The sequence below is a fragment of the Haliaeetus albicilla genome, chromosome 16 (genome assembly GCF_947461875.1).
Source record: "Haliaeetus albicilla chromosome 16, bHalAlb1.1, whole genome shotgun sequence".
Taxonomy (NCBI): domain Eukaryota; kingdom Metazoa; phylum Chordata; class Aves; order Accipitriformes; family Accipitridae; genus Haliaeetus; species Haliaeetus albicilla.
Window position 1 is genome coordinate 13,287,099 of NC_091498.1, and position 12,085 is coordinate 13,299,183.

A 12,085-nucleotide genomic window follows, 5' to 3' on the forward strand; every position below is an offset into this window, starting at 1 on the left:
GAGAAGTGAATAGGGATTTTTTCCAGTTGAAATGCTGCCGACTTAGTCATGCTGTCAGCAGAGGCTGGACTTTTGCATTCTTCCCTTGGCAGGCGGCTTTGAAAGCAGCACACGCTGCTTTGCAGATTGTACTGGGTGACTGTACCAGCCTACCCCACCAAATTTTTGGCTATACTACCCATAGCTGCTGATGCCTACTGACCGGTGAGCAGCAAAATTTGCTGAGATTTTATGTCTGTCTGAACTTTTGCCCCACGTTGACAAGACTGGTCTGGAGACCAGTGGAAATCCTGAGTTTGCATATGTGTAGCTGGATAGGAATTAGCCAGGTTTGGGAGGAGGGAGCCTGGAGCTGTAGTAAACAACCCCCAGGAGCACGTGTGCTAGTGCTAAAATGACAAATGGCTAAGAAAGGATGCTCTGTGGCACAAGAGGGTGGAAACATTAGCAAAGAGCTAATCTACAGGAAAAGAAAATGGTGCAAAGCAGACAACGATAGAACTAACAAAAACAAATTGCTAGCAATAGATGCTATCATCAGCAGGCATGGAAATGAGGATGGAGCCTGCAAGTACGAATGGAGGCATGCACATACACAGACAGTCCCTTTGATTGGAAGTAGACAGTGCTCAAAACTAGGAGAGATCCTAATGCTAAGATGGATGCAAGTTTAGGAGCTGGGAGGCTGTGTCCTTCCCTCTCAACATACAGCCACACACATAAGAAGCACCTGTGTTATGGAAAGGACAGGTGAATCGCCTTTTCCTTACATCAACACTTCTATGCACAGAAGACAGCAGCATTGAAGCATCTGAGAAGTTGAGCGTGAGCTAATCATACTTGGTGGCAGAACAGCGATGCTGGCTAGTTTGGAGAATGCCAAGCAGGGAACAATTTAAGCCAGATAATAGGACAAAAGTGACCATGAAATGGTGAGGTCTTACAAGTGTTTCATAGGACAAAAAGCTCAGGCATGTATACAGTAATGTAATTAAGAGCTCAGGACCTACAGTATGATCATGTTAGTAAACCACATAATTGGCCTTCACAGAAAATATGTAAACAGTATCACCTTGTGATTCTGCCACACTCTCTGTGCAAGGCCATAGCTGAATTAGGAATCAGCTTAGTCTCAGGGCACCAGATTTAAATCCTATAACCCAGTTTAATTGCTGTTCAGAGCCAAACTTTGTCTAAATTCTACAGTGATGCCAGTGCAATGTTCTTTTCCTTGTCCTTTATATAACCTTTCCTGGTCCTATTTGAAACTGGGAAGTCTGGGTAATATCTATGGAAATTGTTTGGTTTATTGATTTTTTCATGCCCTAAAGTGAAAGGGCTATCAGCACAATAACTTGGATTTATGAAACAGAGATTTGAATTCTAATTTGTTCAGTATTTTAGAAAAGTTGTATTTTCCTTTTTGTGGCCAAGTTCTGACTGTGTTTGAAGCACAGGATCCCTCATAGAATAAACATTGACTTCCTCATTTCTTTGTGCTTTTAAGTAGTTTGAGGTGGTTTAATGCTTACCTAAGTGATAATAGTCTTTGTTGTATTTTTCAGGAGAAAGTTTTGTTTCCTGAAATGGCCTGTAGCTGGGATTTTGGACCCAGGAGTCCAATCTCAAAATGTTGTTTTCCATAAAGGACGTGAGACAGTGCCTTCTTTTGGCAGAGGAGCAAGAAGTGACTAATCACCGTGTGCTGAAAGTGGACCATTATTTATGAAGGCTGCTTAGAGCTTCAAACATGGTGGTCTTGTGTTCAGTAGCATTTGCTTGTGCTTGTATATACCATTCTTCCCCCAAGTTCTATGAATGACTAGATTGAACTCGAAAAGGATCAACGTCTTAATGTCTTTTCACTGAGTATCGAATATTAGGGATGTGTCATTAAGGCAAGTAACAGCATTCTTAATGGTAAGTTCATCCACAAGGTAGGACAGGTTTTTATCCATCCACTGGTAGAATCTGACCTTTACAGAAGTTCATCTTTTCAAGTATTTATGTGTTACAAATTCTTCTTGAGATTCTCATTGGGTTTCAGTTTTGTCCTACATTAGATTGCATGTGAATACTGACAAGAGTTTGGGGAGCTTTGTTTTCCTTCTAAATGGAATCTTATGGCCAAATAAAGTAGCATAAACAATTTGAAATGCAGAAAGCAAAGTAAGGTTTGGAGATGTAAATTCAGTTCCCTGGTATAATTTCAATAAACAACCCAACCAACAAAGAGTCCCATAATCTAGTTCACATGAGCGGATGTTTGGCAGGATTCAGCATGGTGGGTTTGCAGTCTCTGCTTATCACAGTACCAGGACTGCACGCACCACTGCCACATGCTTCTCTTTTCCCTTCATCCTAGGGAAACTAATTTTGTCAAGAAAAGAAAGTGGGAGGAGGAAATGTATCATTCCAACACAAGCCGGATACCATTCCTATGCTCAAAGTTTGTTAGTGCAGGCTGGGCTGGGAGATGTCTTATATCCTTCAGCCAGCCTATTACAGATATGTATTTCAATGTCTGGTCTTCCTTTTAGTGTAGATTTTTTTTTTTTTAACATGTATGAATTATAAAGCTATTTTCTTCAACAGACTCAGACACTAAAATGTTTGGCACTGCAGCATCTCTCCTTTGTGTGGCATATACAAGTGGCTCATTAACTGTTCAACTGTAATTTCTTTTTTATCATAAATGAAGAACAGGAGAGACAAGTTGGCACCAGAATCTTCCTATAAAATGGAAAATTACTTTAAGATGCCTAAATTTATCATTATATTTGTAAGCATTTCCCTTTTCCCCTAAGTGGAGAAATCTTCTTTCATTAAAGTTTCGACCATGGTAGTAATGTGGTGAGTGTTAGTATAAATAGTTTTTCAATTGTTATACAACAGTCTATCCTGTTAACCTCCTTGGACTAAATATTCAGTCCTTACTACCTGACCTGTAAAAAACAGGAATTCACATGAAGGGTTGCAGTAGCTTTTGATGGAGAAGTTTCCCACTTAGGATAACCTAGAGAGTCTATGGCATGAGCAACTCAGAGAGTGGTGAGGTGCTGTGAATACAGGGTGGACAAGCAGAAGAGTTTTAGTTTATGAAGGAAACTTAAATGGGCTCATCCTCTGCTGCACTTAGGGGCTGAGTATCACAGAAATTGTGGGTGTGTAGGGAAATCAGCGTAACAAAATTCAGTGGGTTATCTTATGGAAGAGGAAAGTAGTACTTATTCAAAAAATCTTTAAATAAGTTGATTTTACCTGCCAACGCTCATTTTGTCATAGATTTCATTCATCTGCATACTTGTACCCACATGCCCACAAGCACCAGGAGGTGTACGTCCAAGTGGTCTGGCAAGGATCATTTGTTTGTGACTTAGAGGACAAAGGATGCCAGATGTCAAGTCTCTGGGGTTCTTCCTGATGTAACAAGTGTGGTTTTGGACAGATCTTTTGTGCCCTTTAGGATTCAGCAGCGGTTGCAGGGCGGTGCTTTGCTGCAGAGCCTTGCTTACCCCATCTTCCATAAATCTTAGGCCAGGTTGCCACCCATTGCCTGTTTTCCTCGTGGACTAAGGAGGATAGGGGTGGTGGATGTGACACTGCCACAACCTCGGTGTGGTCTTCGTTAGCAATACAGGCCCTTCTTTTAACCCTTTGTCCTTCTGTTTATTTTGGTGCTTGCACCTATATGTTTCTGTTCAGACTGCATTTATGCCTGTCTTCATATTTCTGTAGTAAATCTCTCCAGGTGAAATTTTTAAGTACACCTGTTGTCCAAACTCTTTTTGCACTGAAGTTAGCGGCAAAATTCTTGTGGATGTCAAAGAGAGAGAGTGAATTGTGTCAGTGCTCAGTAGTTTGGAAAATGAACTCCTTAGAAATCCAGTTGTATACCACCTCTTCCCAAGTGGGGGAGGCATCCCCAACGTCAGGTATGGACTAGATAGAATAATGTTATGACCCTGCTGTAGTTCTAGAAACGTAGTGTTGCCTGACCACAGAGAAGCAGTTATGCTTTTGCCTAAAACTGAAAATACATTTTTGTGTGACAGTGTTTCTACATGGCACCTGTTTTCAGATTTTTGTCACGTGAGAACAACTTTATTTCTTTATGCTTAGCAGAAAGATTTAGACCTCCAGAAAAGCGAACTTTGCGCTGGTGTTACTGTGCTGTCAGGGCTCAGCACCAGGTTGCTTATTCATCCATGTTGTTCTGCATGGTTGCTACCTCTCGGTCACCTTTAGCTTTTGTACCCCTTGGCTAACTGCAGGAGATGACCTCACTTATCTGAAGTTCCAGACAATAACTGGAAGAGAGAGTACTTTGATGCAGGACAGCAATGCCGAGAAGAGCTACTCACATAACTCGAGAAGACTCTGGTTCCAAGAATCAGTTTAGTGAGACTCACTCATGCATACAGAAAAGAGGTACTGACCTTGGGCTTCTGGGAAATTTTCTGTACCACTCCCCTCTTCCTCCACAATTTAGTGTCTCTTCTGGTGCATTAGAGTTATTAATACTAAGTTTATCTGCACAGTATAGTTAGTAGTCTTCTGTGGAGAGTCCCTGGTGATTGTGTTGCATTAGTACTTCAGCTTTTGCACAGCATATGTGAGTTTCATGCGTCGGTGGCTTTTGTCACAAGAGTGCTTGGTTCTTGAAACTGTTGAATGAGCCTACCTGCAGTGATTGGAATGCTTGATTAAAACTTGATTTGATTCCTCTATCTGAGCTAAATATTCAGCAAAGAGTCCAAAATACCCCAGTGGACTGAGATGAGGGGAAATGGGAAGGGAGAAGTGGGGAATGAGGGTGGGGGCAGAAAGCAGCTGCTAAAACATTCTGCAACCACTTAGAACTGCAATTTAAATTCAGTATCATTTCCAAGCTAAAAACAATCTTTTGCAAAATTCTCAACTTACGCTACTTGTTGTGGGTGGCTATGAAGACTATTGCCTTTGAAAGAGTTGGCAGTGGGATTTGGCAGAGTGGAGGATATAGAAAGCAAACTGTTTTTGCATGCAAACCCAGTGTTGATGAGGTCTCTGTAACACAACCATAGTGGAAAGGATTAAATAAGTATTTGAGATACCAACTTTGAGGTGGGGTGCTGCCCTAGACTACCAGATTTGGGGGAATATGCGCATGATTCTCTTTTCTTCACAACCTGAAGAAGAAACCAGAGGCTGTAGAAAAAAGAGTGGGAAAGGAACTAAAAATGTTATGAGTGTTAGAAGGAAACTTCCTGCTCTTTAGCACAATTTCCTTGAATATATAACACAGTCTGGAAAGAAATTCAGTTGGTACTCAGGTGTCAACTGTCTGGGAAGCAGCAAGTTTCCAAAGTACTGAGGAACAGTTTGGGCCTTAGCCTGTGGCAGGATGGGTGTAAGGACTCTGGCAAGCTCTAGTGAGTCGTTCTAACATCAGCATTGAAAATCCCAAAGCCCACAGAGAAGAACTCAATGAGCTCTTGTGTGAAATTTCACCCATGGTTTATTATGTGCTTGCAGCTGTCTGGCTTTTTCACCCTACTGCACTCTCTCCAGGTGTTTTCCTGGGACTCACAGTGCAGCACCAAAGGAAAATACCACAAGAAGATCACACAGCCGTATCTGAATAAACCACTTTTTGGGGGTGATGGACAGCAATGAAATCTTACGACACGGTTAGTAGTGAGCCTGAAGCATAACGGCCAAGCCATTGTGCTGTCAGGTCTTCAGAGGTCCTGGGAGCAGTCCTGGTAATTGGTTGTGCTTCGTCAGGTCTCTTACAGAGTCTGATCTAACTTGGTCTGCCCTCTGGATGAACTGGAAAATCTCAGTCAGCAGTACCAAGGAGCGTTGGTTTCCTTGGGAACTTAGTGCTTACAATGTGGGATGGATGCTTGGAGCAGCAGGGTAGGGAGAGCATGTTATCAGACTGCCCGTCACCTTGTATCTTGAAGTTGCCAGCACTTGGGAGTGCATCACTGAGCACTGATGGCAGGGACAAGCCAAAAGGCTGTTTTCTTAACTCCTGCTGTTCTTCTCCTGCATCCCCCTCCGTGTCCATCATGTGGTGAAGTTAGCAGATGGGCTTCCCCCCGGGTGACACATGCTTACCTGCAGGGAAGAGAAGCTCTTGTACCAAGTCCCTGGTGAAAGTGCTGCTGCTGGTAGACAGGCAGCTCTGTCACTTGGCAGCAGGCCTCAGAGAGAAGATTACTTTGTCCTTGTTCTTAGTCCTGTTTGCCAGGTTCCCTTCTGATTGCCAGGCTGGTAATGCATGGGGGAGATAACCCTCGTTCAGTGAGCAGCAATTCAGTCTGACATCAAACAGAAAATACTTGGGCAGAATTAAGAGAGCCATGTACTAAGCTAATTTGGTATCAGGCTTATGGGTGTGGTTCTTTTTTCTTTGTCTTTCTGCAGAGAGGACTGAAATCTTCCATCAGAATCTCCCGCTGTCCCTTACGGGCCTGTTCCCAATTTTTGTGGTCCCCCTTCACATTCTTTGCCTCCAAACTAAGCTGCTGCCTCTTGTCTCTCTCCAACAGGCCTCCCAGCAGCAGCGGTTTTGTTCCATTTTCCCCAGCTCACCCATTACCAGCTCTGCAGACAGGGAGACTTGTTTGTGCTCTCATTCTCCGTGGCTTGCTGAGTTTCCCGGACACTTCAGGTAGTCCTGCTGGTCCAGTCCCATCCCTCCCAACCCCTGGCCTCCCCCAAAAGAAATATATACATCATTGCTTCAGAGTGATGTTCCTTTGTGAAATTGGTTGCTTTCTCTGTTGAAAAACAGGATATATCTTTCCTGTTTTGATTCTTGTCTTCTCATTTTCCCCTCCTTCCTCGCTGTTGCTAATGGCTTTGACTGTGTCTGAGTGTGGCTCCTAACCCAAGAGGGCATAATTGGTTGAGATCCAGGTCACAAATAACACTTGTGTTCACAGGATCTTGTCTAAATAACCTTCAGTGCAGATTTCTGCCATATTGCTTAGTATGCAATGCTAATGTATGCAATACCTGCATGGGTATTAAGACTTCATATATCTGGGAACCAAGATGTCTGTGGACTTCACTTAGTAATATAGCTACAAAGGATCTCTCAACCCACTTTACCATGCAGGGATTCCCAAACATACTTGCAAGCATTGCATACCACCAATTTTTTTTATTTTCCTATGACAGAGCAGACATCATGTCTCTGTTACTTCTTGAATTACTTTCTTGTCTATCTTCTGTAGCAAATATAATAGGTGATGCACACACGTGTGGGTATATCCACCTAAACCATTTGTACTCTCTGGCCAGACTATCTATCTGTGAAATCACTGGATTCATTATTTGGTGCAAGGGCCATGAGAAGAATTTACCATGATACTAATGTGTTTGGGATTTACTAAGCAGTAAGTGCAGAAGAAACCCCACCATTTTGTTTATTGTCCATCTTAAGTAAGCTTCTGAAGGCAATGTTTTCTCCAGTGTTTCAACTTAAGGTACGAGTTAGCTGGTTTGATGTTATGAAGAAGTCATTCTTCCCTCACCCTCTGCTGTAGGTATAAAACAGCAAATGAAGGGATAAAACTGGATGCAGAGGAATGTGAAGCAGTTATGATGGCTGCATGGGGCATGATAGACAGCAGCAGGGTTCAACAAGGAGAGAGGTTTATAGCATCACAGCTGCTGGCTGCATCTTTCCAATGCCCAAACCTGGGTGGAGATCTCTCTATGCACTCTAAGGTCTTGCTGTTGCTGAACTTCAGGAAGGCATCATGTTCACAAATGCTTTATTTATATCCACACACCAGGCATACAGAGGGGATGAAATTGCTAGTTGAGTGTGGCTGTGTCAAAGCAGATCTTGCTCCTGTACTTCTTCATGCTTTGGCAGCCTAATACTGGGGTTTGTTTTGTTGCTGTTGTGTTTTTCTGTAGCCATTTGTTGCTGAGTTGTGATTTCCACATGTCTGTCACAGCAGAATCCTCACATGCGCAAGGGCCAGGATTTTCACTCAGAAATGTCACATAGGAGATAGTAACCCAAGCACAGAGCAAGGGTCCTAGGCAGTCACAATTCTCCTTGTTACAATCTGCTCTGCCCAATAATTTTGTATTTTGGCACAGAAACAAATAAAGAAAACCAGCCAGATTCCTTCTATAAGGCATTGGCTCTATTTGGCATGTTTTAATACACAGCAGTAATGGTGACCGCTCCGAGCTGTGCTGGCTGGCCTCTGCAGCGTGCTCTTCTGTTCCTCTGCAGCAGACACTGCAGGTAGTTTTAATGCTGTCCATTTGGTTAGTGTCTGACTAAAACAACCCAGACCAAGAAATCAGGCATTTTCACCTTTGTGAAAAATAGTTTGTTTTTTCCTTTAGTAACTTGCTGCTGTCTGCTCTCCCATGCAGCTACTGCTTACTTGCTGTCACTGTTCAGCTCATCCAGGGTGACATTGTCCTATTGTTTTGACAATGACCTTAATCTATTTGTGCAGTTCAAAGTAAAGGCTGTGTGGCCAGAGATGGAAATGCATGGGCTTAGGCAGCTTATAATGAAATACAGAGTTTTTCACTTCAGCTGCTTTGAAGCCACTACAAATCAGTTGTTGGATTTGATGTGTCTTCAGGGATGTGAAATGAATTTAGTGGCTTCTAGCTGGTTGTAGTGAATCAGGTGTTCACCTCATGAAATGCTCCAATATAATCAAGCTTCGTGGGTGGCAGGCTTAGCAGGTATGCCAGTGACTATATCAAACTGGATGTAGCTTACTCTACCGACAGGGATTTTGATAAACCAAGTTGGAGGCAACTTAACAGACAGATCATTGAGTGGGAGCTTCCTACCTTGGTTGCCTGTACTGTATGGGTTGTAGACACAGAGGATAGGAGGACTTTGAGTAAATGGCACTGCAGAGCTCAGTTAGGTAGTAGGATCAATAATTTCCTGTTAGCTGGTGTCTCTTAGTGCTGCTGGGGTGGGGGAACTGCCTCATTACAATGTTAGCATTGTGAAAAATCAAAGTCTGGGATGAAAAAATCAATCTGGTGCCTTTCAATAGCAATAGATTCAAAGTGGCTGCACAGAAGAGCAGATAGCAAGTTACTTAAGAGAAAGCAAACTATTTCTGATGAGTTTGAAAACACTTGATTTGCCCTTGGGAACACGTCGTCTGGCTGGAGTGCCTTCCCAGAAAAACTTGTCCCTCGTGAGAGCACTGGTGGGGGGAAATGGCTGCAAACCCTCCCGTCATGCCACGTACCATCAGAAGTGTCTGCTGTGAGGATGGGACTGGAGCAAGGCACATGGCTTATGTTACATGGATTTTTAGATCAATAGTGGCTCTAAAATGTAGCTAGTTGTGTTATACTTTGTAACATGCTTTTGTGGAGATCCTAGGACTCTGTTTGACTTCTTAAGTGGAAGTAGCTGTGCACCAAGTATTAACACCAGAAAACTCTTGTCAAAGGCAGCAGGTGCACAGTATTTCACCCTTGGCTGGCAATTTTGCTTCCTTACTTAATGCCAGAAGTCAGAAACACCACATTCCTTTCCTTTTGCCTTTTTGGGCTTGAATTCTCTGGACTCTGTAAACTAATACATAGCTCAGCATCTACTTCCAGAAGTCATACATTTCCCTTGATTTACATTGTTTAATCAGTGAGGATATGGTGGATGCATATACTTTGAACAAGATGATCTTTATTGCAATCACTTTTCTGACTGCAAGCCTCAGCTTTCAAGGCAATTAAAAGATAAGCTCACAGGTATGTAAAACTGCCTCCTGCTTGTTACAGTGATAGTGTTTGCTTAGGCTATTTTCTGTTAGTCTCTGCTGTCATCAAAGCATTTCCTGCTAGCAGTTCCTGCTAGTCACCAGAGGCTTAGTTATATAAATTCCCCTCCTTCTCCTTCTACTGATAGGAGTCCAAGCCAAATGAAGAGGGTTATTCAAGTTCTGTCTATGGATTAATAAGAGTTGAACATCCTGTGGTGGAAGCTGTTCCTGTGTTACAGGAAAAATACTAAAAATAAGGAGTTGTTTATCTACTGTGGAGCTTTTCAATATCAGTGTAGCAGTGGAGGGAAGAGCCTAGTCATATGGGAGATATAATCAGTATGCATTGGATGAAATACAAATGCAACTTTAGCAAGCCGAAAAAGTAAGCTGTTGTTGAACTGTCTTCAGTCTGTGTTCTTCGTGGATCTACACTGATGACGAAGCGATGAATGTGTGTTGACGTAATGAATAAGGAATGCTGCTGAGGTACAGGGGACTGCCTCCATTCCTGTCTTTCTCACTGCTCTGCTGAGTAATCTTTCCTTATTTGTGCTTCAGTGCCTTTATGTGTCAGATGGCAATAATGGTAATAATCTCCATTTTAAAGCTTGTTGGGCTATACCAGTGAAGAGCATACATAGGATCTGGACACAGACTTTTTTAATTTACTTCACCACAGGCCAGGAGTGAGAGAAGGAAAGACATAGTTGCTACCTGAAAGATGAGCACCAGGGACTTTAAATGCCTTCTGGAGTATTTCAGAGCTGCCCTGTCCATGGTGCTTTTTGGAGGACTTGAGGTCAGATAATATGCCAGTTTGTATTGTGCTACTGTGAGACTTCCCCAGAAGATTTCAGTGCTTTGTAAGCAACTGTCATTGTGATTTTAGGCCCCCAGTCAGTCGCATCTGATGGCCTTTTCTTGTGTTTTGAATCACTTTCTTCTCATCAAGGGGAAGAGGAGAGTTTGTGATGAAATGTTCTCTCTCTTCCATTTCTTGTGGTCACTGTGTCTGGTCTTTTACAGTTGCTTCAGGAGTGGAAATGACTGAAAAACCCTGTGATATTTGTATGCTCTTCTCCTCTACAACTCTTTCTGATCTATGGTGGTATTACTTCTCTGCTATTTATAGGTCATACTTTTGCAGAGCTGTCCGTGCACAATACTTCTAACTTTGTCAGTTTGTACTTTATATACATCTCAGGTCAACTAAAGTACATCCATTTGTAATGTGATTGATAGTCCTTTGGGCCTGGCCCCTCATCCTACATTCTGGGTGTTCAGCTTTTCAACCATATATCTTCTTTTTTAACATAACTGTGTAAATAGCCTGTGCCTGTGTGGCCATACTTAAACTCTTTATGTCCCGTCTGTGACAAGCCACTTATAATTTGTAACCACGTTTCCATGATTTTTTTATAAAAAGTCTCCATATACTTTTCCCCTACTGCTTAGGTCTGCCAAAGTATCTCTTCCTGTCTGTCAGGTGACTTACTCTCAGTAAAAATATATTCCTCACTTAAAGTTTGGAATGCAATCCAGACACAGTAGGTCCATCTTCCATCTCTCAGGCAGCCTGTTGTCTTTTCATGCTCTTCTTCCAAAACACAGTGATTCTTGTAGTGTTTCACCTCCTGCCTTGCTCTCAATATACAGCTTGTTTGAATCCTCACTGTGTTACACAGCCCTAACTTTCCTGTAGATCACAGAATTGGAGAATAATTCATGTTGGAAGTGACATTTAGACGTCATCTGGTCTGGTCCCTTGTGTCAAGCAGGGCCAGCTTTGAAGTTATATTGGGTTGGTCTCTTAAGTTTTGCCTTCGTCTCCAAAGATGGAGACTCCCCATGTCTCGGAGCCCCTGTTCCAATATTGGACAACCTCACAGTGATTCCTCCTTTCCCCTTCCCCCCAATATCTAGTGAGAATTTCCCTTATTACAAATTGTGGCCATTCCTCTCCTCCTGTTACTATGCAGCTCTGGAGAGACTGGCTTCATCTTCGGTTTACCTTCTCTTTATGTAGTTGAAGCCAGCAATACCATCCCTTAACCCTCTGTTAAGACTGCTCGAGCCCAATTCTCAGCCTTTCATTTATCACATGCTTCAGCTTCTTAAACATCCTGATGCCCCTGTTAGCCTTGCTCCAATGTGTCCATGTCTGTTTTATACTGGGGAGCCCTAAACTGGCCCCACTACTGCAGGTAAGAGTCTCGCAAGTGCTGAGTGGAGCAAGCTAATCACTTCCACTGATCTTCTGCCTTCCTTTCTTTTAATACAGCCCAGTATAGACCTGATCTTCACCCTTGAGGGCAATT

At 42.7% G+C, this 12,085-nt stretch overlaps 1 protein-coding gene across 19 annotated transcripts in view; it reads left to right on the forward strand.

The window, feature by feature from the left end:
• TSPAN4 (tetraspanin 4) overlaps positions 1–12,085 on the forward strand; it is a 488,885-nt gene that overhangs the window by 216,010 nt on the left and 260,790 nt on the right. For 5 of the 19 annotated variants that reach the window (XM_069803556.1, XM_069803561.1, XM_069803543.1 and 2 more), the window contains one exon: positions 6,543–6,664. The exons of 13 other annotated variants lie outside the window; for them this stretch is intronic. The gene's annotated coding sequence lies outside the window, so the exon portion shown is untranslated. Of the gene's footprint in view, positions 1–6,542; positions 6,665–9,729; positions 9,754–12,085 lie in introns of those variants that run through there. One more of the 19 variants, XM_069803560.1, reaches the window with a different exon arrangement.